A 7,604-nucleotide genomic window follows, 5' to 3' on the forward strand; every position below is an offset into this window, starting at 1 on the left:
TGCGTAAATCAACAATGGATATTATGGAGTGCGGGAGAGAGTATGACCATGCAGCCTTTAAAGTGTGGATGTACTTATGTTACTTTAAGTTTTATTCTGTGAAAAGTGACAAAAACATTAGCATCCACTGTACAAGCTCCGTGGGAAGAAAGCGTCTTTATACAGTGAAAAATTAAACTTTAAATCTGAGCAACGGGCCGCCACAGGAACGTGAAACCCCCAGACAAAACAAGAAAATTTCTTGTTTTCACAAGAAACACACTGTCATTCAAAATTGTAAACTTTGCATACTAACTCATTACATGGGTGAACACCTTTCACACATAATTTCAATTAAAACCACAGGGCTTTAAAATAAAAGGGCAGCAGGTGAGCTCCTCTGTTTTTGGTCAATGGATGCCAACGTTGAAAAAAGAGGCAGAGCCAGAGGAGTGAGAGTAAGAGGAGGAGGATGCAGACGATGAGGATGACGAAGGCCAAGGAATGTATTCTCAGATGAGATCACAGCAATTTTGGTTGACCATGTGGTCAATCGTGGTCTAACAATGAGGGAGGCTGGGCAAAGAGTACAGTCAAATTTGAGCAGTAGCATCCATCATCACTTTCCGAAATGAGAATAGGTAAGAAATCTCACTGTACTCAATGTGTAGATTACTGTAGCACAGTATTGTCTGTGGACTGTTCTGGAGACTGTGAAAATACTGTTAAGTTTGTGCACGTCTGGAAAATGTATTCCTCCTTCGTATTTCTACATTGTAGGCCTATTCACAGTATTTTACACTATACTATTTGTATTGCAAATACAACACCAACACAAGGTGGTGGGGAATGTCTCCTGAACCGGAGATAGGGTTATTGGTTATATTGATATAGGGTAACATAGGGTATATTGATAGGGTCAGCTTATCAACACTGGACCGTGTCTTGCACAGAAATAATCTGAGGACAAACCAGCTCTACAGGGTGCAATTTGAACGTAATTCAGAAAGAGTAAAAGAATTGCAATACAACTATGTGCAAGTAAGCCCCATACAATCCCACAATTGATGCATACTCTCATCACTGTATAAATTACAGTACTGTAATCGTACTCTGATTATTCTTCACAATAGTGACCACTCCAAGTCTGTATTACGTGTGTTTTACGTTATGTGCTTTATGTACGTTATGTGTTTTTCAGAGTCCGTAACTGGTTCACTGTCCACCCACGCATTTTAGTTTTTTCTCTCCCTCCATATTCTCCATTCCTAAATCCTATTATAAGGAATCTTTTTTCTGCCAGAAGTTGGAAAGTGTATGACCAAAATCCACACACACATATACCTATTTCCCAAACTATGGAAAGCATGTGGAGATATAGCAGTTGATGCTATTCATGGCAGCCCTGTGACAGGCTGGCGACCTGTCAAGGGTGTATCCTGCCTCTCGCCCTATGACAGCTGGGGTAGACCCAGAATCTAAGAGATGCATCTCTCATCAATTTACTAGTTACTGAAGCATCATCAGAAAGTGGAAAGGTGTCTGTCAAAGAGCCATTCTTAAAGAAGGGAAAATCACTAAAATCAGTGGTAACAGGTCTTATGGCATGATGAATGCAAATTTGCAAAGCAAGATGGGGGCTCTGTCATGGTTTGGGGCTGATCTCCAGCCAGTGGTCTTGTAGACCTGGTCAAAATAGTACTTTTCTGTGATCATATTTCCATCTATCAGATTTTGCTGCTCCATCTGGAAAGCATGTGACTGCTAACAGCTTGATTTTTCAGCATGACAATAATACCAAACACTTAGTTCTCTTTATTCTGCAAACACCTTTTTTTCCTGTAAAGCCAGCTATGAATAGCAGACTGCATCTACATGCTGTTGTTGTTCTTTGTCCTCACACTTGCAGTATATTTTTGAAACATGAAAACAGAAGTGGCAAAGTTTCTTAGAACTTGTGCACCAGTGACGTAGACATTGGTGAAATGATTATTTGAGGTGGAGCTGTTGAATTGTAAAAAAAAGTGCCCACAGCCGAGTGTTGTTTGTTCCTCTCTGACAGATGTGAATTATAACTTGCTCAAGTAGAATTAAATAACACTTGACTGTGAACTGCACCGCACTTTTGCTCATCTTCTCGTCATCTAGTGGACAAAAGACAAAAGCAATGTGAGTTTTTGAAGGCTTTTCGGGGAGTTTTTAGGACAACGTAATGAAAACATGTTACTACATTGCAGCTTAGAAGTAAAATGCATGAACTAATGTTGTAACCTGACTCTCAGACAGGATGCTTCTAAGGTGGCAAAAATGCAGATTTATTGATTTTTTTTAACTGCATGAGTTATTTTAGAGAAAATTTACTAGGCAACACAACACAGAGCACTCAAATATATTTATTATTTGTTTCAATAATAAAGCAAACAGTGAATGAATAAAGAGCTTCCTTGCTGAACTTACACATAAGCTTCATTTCTCTGACTCATATAAAGGTATTAGTCAACATGGAATTGATAACATGTTGCAGAACAGCTAAGTTATGTCAGGACAAAACTCACCTTCATTAAACAGGAAATTCAGACCTTAAACTTGACATAGCTGGCTAAGACATTAATCCTAGTTAATAGTACACCCCTCTAGTCTTGTATGACATCAGTGCACATTGCAAAAGCTTCATTTCTACTCTATGGCCATTTAAGGGAACAAATAGGAACCACATGAGCATAGTCTGACAAATTTGACTGCAAACAAAGGAAATGCAGTTATTTCCTACAACTACTTTTTCTTCTGCTAACAACATCCGTTCATCATTTTCTATGTCTGCCTGCCTATGATTTTAGACATATTTGTTCAGGCATTAATTATTAATGCACAAAATTTTAAAATTAAAAAACACACAGACAACTAAATGATAACCAAAAATTGTACCTTGTAATTAATTAAGCCCACAAAGTCCAAAACATCTGGAAAGCTTTAAGATGTAACTAAAAACCATGCAATGATTAGCAGATCATGCAGACACAGAAAACTTTGATCTCAGACATTTTACTATTTCATAGAAAATGTTCAATTGTTTTGAATATGCAACTAAACGGGTTTGTTAACAACAGCTCAGTAACATGATTGGAACATCTTAGTTAGTCAGAATTTTGCCAAAGGAAAGATGGGCAGAGGTTCATCGATCTGCATTAAACTGCAGAATCATGCTCCTCAGTGTAAAATTGCAACAACCTTAAATATCTGATCTAGAGCACATAATTACAGCCTGAGGTGTGTGGAGGAGATGCCAGGAGATGAGCCACTACAGGAGGACAGAACCATAGAATGGCATCAATCCAACAACTGGATTAGTTAATATTTGGAACTAAAACATAAATGCAATTACTGCCCAATGAAATTCTAGATAAATTTGGTTTGTTTATAGAAGACAAACCACACTGTCAGTTTGACTTGCAAATATGCAGAAACATAATGCTTTACCAAACCGCATCTGTATAGTGTTCTGGTCATTTGTTCTCACATTTGCATTGTGTTTATCAACCACAAACAGATGGGTTGAAAATTCTTAGAACTTACATTAGTGACGTAAGAGGGTGTCAATGCAAATTCACATTGTAATATTAGGTGATAGTCAAACATATAAAAACTGAAGCACTCAGAGACAAGTATGATTCTGTGACAGAAGTGAACTATACACTGCTTCGTGTCTGAGCTACACTAGACGTGACCTCTGCTCATCTCAAGTCTTCACTCCACATTTGGTAAGGCCTGTGTTTATTGACTTATGCTCAAGGATTACATTTTCATTTAGATTGATGTTGCCCATCCACTTTTATAATGAATTCCCTGTAACCATTCACCAGCTTCAGTGAATTTCATTTAGTGAAGACATCTGCTCCACCTGGTGTTCCAGACAACCAGCTCGTGCCTGAACCGCTGCAGGTTAACTAACCAACCTCTCCCCAGTAAAGCAAACAATAAGGTAAAAGTCCTAACATGGGAAAAGTTTACTTACAAGTGCCACAAATGACAAATCTAATAGATGCATGCAACAAGAGCGAGAATGAGGTCCTGGATGTCTTTTAATGCAGGAAGTGGGATCTGTTTTATTTTTTTCAGAGAGGTGCAGTATGTCTTTGTTACTACATGCTTATCCAAAACATATGTAAAGAAATACCAGTCCTTTCGGAGCAGCAGAGCATTTATATCAGGGATGTCAAGGCCTGGGGCCACAATCAGCCCAGAAAAGACTCAAATTTGGCCCACTGAATAGCTTTGCAAAGTTTCAAATGTATTTTAAGGTTTTCTTGGTGATAAAGACCGACCCCACGGCCATTCAGATAACACCAAAGTAATTTAGCAATAGATAAACAGTTACATAACACAAAAACACTATTGTATATAGATACTTTTTTTTTAACAATTGGTCCTCAAAAAAATGAATTCAATTTTCATCTGATGAATTTTATACTTACGAGGCAGTCTGGCCAATAAACTATCAGACTATCAACTTTTTACAATTTAAACCCAAAGAGTCATGCTGACGTTTCTTTCATTTCCTTTGGCCGCATTTCTTTGCCATGTGGAAAATCAGAGACACACTGCTGAAATGTATTTTTCTGATATTATGATATCTTGCAGATTAAATGTGTAGCTCAACTTCTTTACTCTGACAGAAAATGGGGTTTTCACTGATCGGGCCCACTTAAGATCAAAGCCAGCTGTATACGGCCCACAATATCAACCAAGTATGACATCCCTGATGTACATTAAAGAGAGTTAAATTTCTTGTCAATCTGTGTTGTTCTTGGGATTGTTTTATTGGGTAATGTAAACATTTCAAGCCTTCAGTTTGTATGTGAAACCTCAAAACCAAACTGATGTTGAGTGCCACAACAAGACATTAACAAGACCTCCTGGTTTTTCTTAATGAAACGATCCTTCTTTATGAGCACAAAGCTCACAACAGGCGACTGCTGTTGTGATTCGGCGCTATATAAATAAATTTGAATTGAATTGAGTTATCAACACAATTTAAAAACTGGTATATATCAAATCTGAACAGATCAGATCAAGACAATAAAATATTATATTTCTTAGACACTGTTATAAATTGGCCTTAGATTTTAAAAGGATGCTTCTGCATATGTGTAAGAAATTCCCATCATTTAGACTGAATATTCATTGTCTCACACTCAGTCAGAAAGTCAGTAATTCACATGTGCCACAGGTAAGAAGTGCTGATATTACTGCCTCTCATCAAGTCTTAAAAATCTGATATTAGCATTCATCTCAGCTTTACAATAACACTGTTATTATTAAAATATTAAAACAAATGGGGTAATTAGTACAACAGAGATACGTGTAGGCAAAATAATGATCAGGTCCTGATCCTCTCCCTCCCTCTGCTTGACAACAAACACAAGGATAGTACTATTCTAATACGTAGAACCAATACAAATAAAACACTATACAATTAAGTATGATAGGTATAATTTTAACACAAAGTATAATATGCAAAAAAACCCACTTTAAAACCACCGAAGCACAACTGTTAGAATGTAAATGTAGCAATAAAATAATAAAAATAAATAAATAAATGCTTAAATTGAAAAATATGTTATATGTTCTCTCTTCTGCAGGAAATAATGAGGATCCTGTTTGCCTGTTTGATGCTTGTGCTGCTCATTGCCACTACACCTTCAAAAGCAACCAAAGGTTCAAAACAAAACAAAAAGAAAGCTGAACCACAACCAGAAGAGGAGACTAAACGTCTTTACGAACTGTTTAAAACACAGCACATAAATGACAGGATGACTGAGGACCAGTGTGATAGTGAAATATTGACTAGGAATATCTTAGACAAGAATAAACAATGTAAGGAGAAGAATACGTTCATTCTTAGCGATAGCGAAACAGTCAAATCTATTTGTAATAATAGGCCAGATGGTGATGTACGCAGTAAGTCACAGTTTGGAATTATTGACTGTGAACTAATAAGTAAGACAGAAAAGACACCTCCCTGTAGATACAACGGCAAGCATCAATTTAAAAAACGTATAGAAGTCAGCTGTAAGGGAGGTTACCCTGTGCACTACAAGAGTGCTTTTTAAGAAATGGAAAAAAACATTCAAATTGAAAGTGTTTTGTTTGTATTTTCCCAAAAAAAATGTTGGGAAGAAAAGCTATTCAAAAAGGAGTTACATTCCTCATCAGATCTATCTGAAAGCCTTTAGAAATGTTTAAGAGTATAAAATGTCTTCAATGTGATCAACTTCTATTTTCACACATATTCAATGAAAATGACTTTAAAAACTTCTATTTGTTTGCTTAACATGTAAAATAATTCAAATAATTTGAAATGTGATTTTTGATGCCTTTCAGATTCAGCTTGCTTCTTTTATGCTGTTAAAATGATTTATTATTTGATCGCAAAATAATTGTAAGAAATGTTGGAGCAGTTGAAGCGTCAGGAGTCACAGGACTCGTAAGCTGGTATGTTCCTGTTTATTGCCCTGCATGTCTTTTTGATTTCATTTAATTTCTTTTTGCTTTATTAACAATTAAAGAATTCAATTAAGAATTGAAGCAGCGATGCTAGTTGTATTATTACTTTCAAGCTGTTTTCCAACACGACCTGAGCACATTGTAACTATTGAACTGTTGTATACCACAGTGTTCTGTAGTCATCTGAGGCCATCTGCCCAAGCCTCTAAGAACGACTTGAGTTTTATTACATCTAAGGATCACATCAAAAGAAAAGACCAAAAGAGGAAACAACTGTATGTCATTGATGCCTAAGTCTAAACACATGCTCCGCATTATCATACAAGACCAATGACTAAGCAGTTACACATGGCAGCAGCTTAAACCCTCACTTCTCTACTCTAAGACCATATAAGGGATATAAGTAAGAAAAACACAAGAAGAATTACAGAGATAAAAAAAAAACCGCACGTGATTGCTTTATATTTTGATTCTAAGCTGCCAGAATTTCTTGTAAAGCATGTTCTTTTTATACTGGTCTTGAGCAACTGTTCTTCAGATGAATTCACATTTAATGTTTCTGGTTGAAAGCGTCATCAGTATGCACAAAGGAGGTAAAGTAAACAGTGAGTGCCTACTGACATCTGCAAAGCAAGATGGGGGCTCTGTCATGGTTTGGGGCTGATCTCCAGCCAGTGGTCTTGTAGACCTGGTCAAAATAGTACTTTTCTGTGATCATATTTCCATCTATCAGATTTTGCTGCTCCATCTGGAAAGCATGTGACTGCTAACAGCTTGATTTTTCAGCATGACAATAATACCAAACACTTAGTTCTCTTTATTCTGCAAACACCTTTTTTTCCTGTAAAGCCAGCTATGAATAGCAGACTGCATCTACATGGTGTTGTTGTTCTTTGTCCTCACACTTGCAGTATATTTTTGAAACATGAAAACAGAAGTGGCAAAGTTTCTTAGAACTTGTGCACCAGTGACGTAGACATTGGTGAAATGATTATTTGAGGTGGAGCTGTTGAATTGTAAAAAAAAGTGCCCACAGCCGAGTGTTGTTTGTTCCTCTCTGACAGATGTGAATTATAACTTGCTCAAGTAGAATTAAATAACACTTGACTGTGAACTGCACC

At 36.8% G+C, this 7,604-nt stretch overlaps 1 long non-coding RNA gene across 2 annotated transcripts; it reads left to right on the forward strand.

Moving 5' to 3' along the window:
- Positions 1 to 2,006: 2,006 nt before the first annotated feature.
- LOC121813764 lies at positions 2,007 to 5,919 on the forward strand. 2 transcript variants are annotated; one of them, XR_006053864.1, is made up of 4 exons: positions 2,007 to 2,148; positions 3,659 to 3,737; positions 3,840 to 3,958; positions 5,619 to 5,919. It is a non-coding gene; the product is annotated as an uncharacterized LOC121813764 (long non-coding RNA). The 2 variants fall into 2 exon arrangements; XR_006053863.1 differs by having other exon boundaries at positions 2,027 to 3,737.
- The last annotated feature ends 1,685 nt before the right edge of the window (positions 5,920 to 7,604 follow it).

Source organism: Haplochromis burtoni, unplaced genomic scaffold, assembly GCF_018398535.1.
Source record: "Haplochromis burtoni strain Fernald_Lab_line unplaced genomic scaffold, NCSU_Asbu1 Contig_2478, whole genome shotgun sequence".
Lineage (NCBI taxonomy): Eukaryota > Metazoa > Chordata > Actinopteri > Cichliformes > Cichlidae > Haplochromis > Haplochromis burtoni.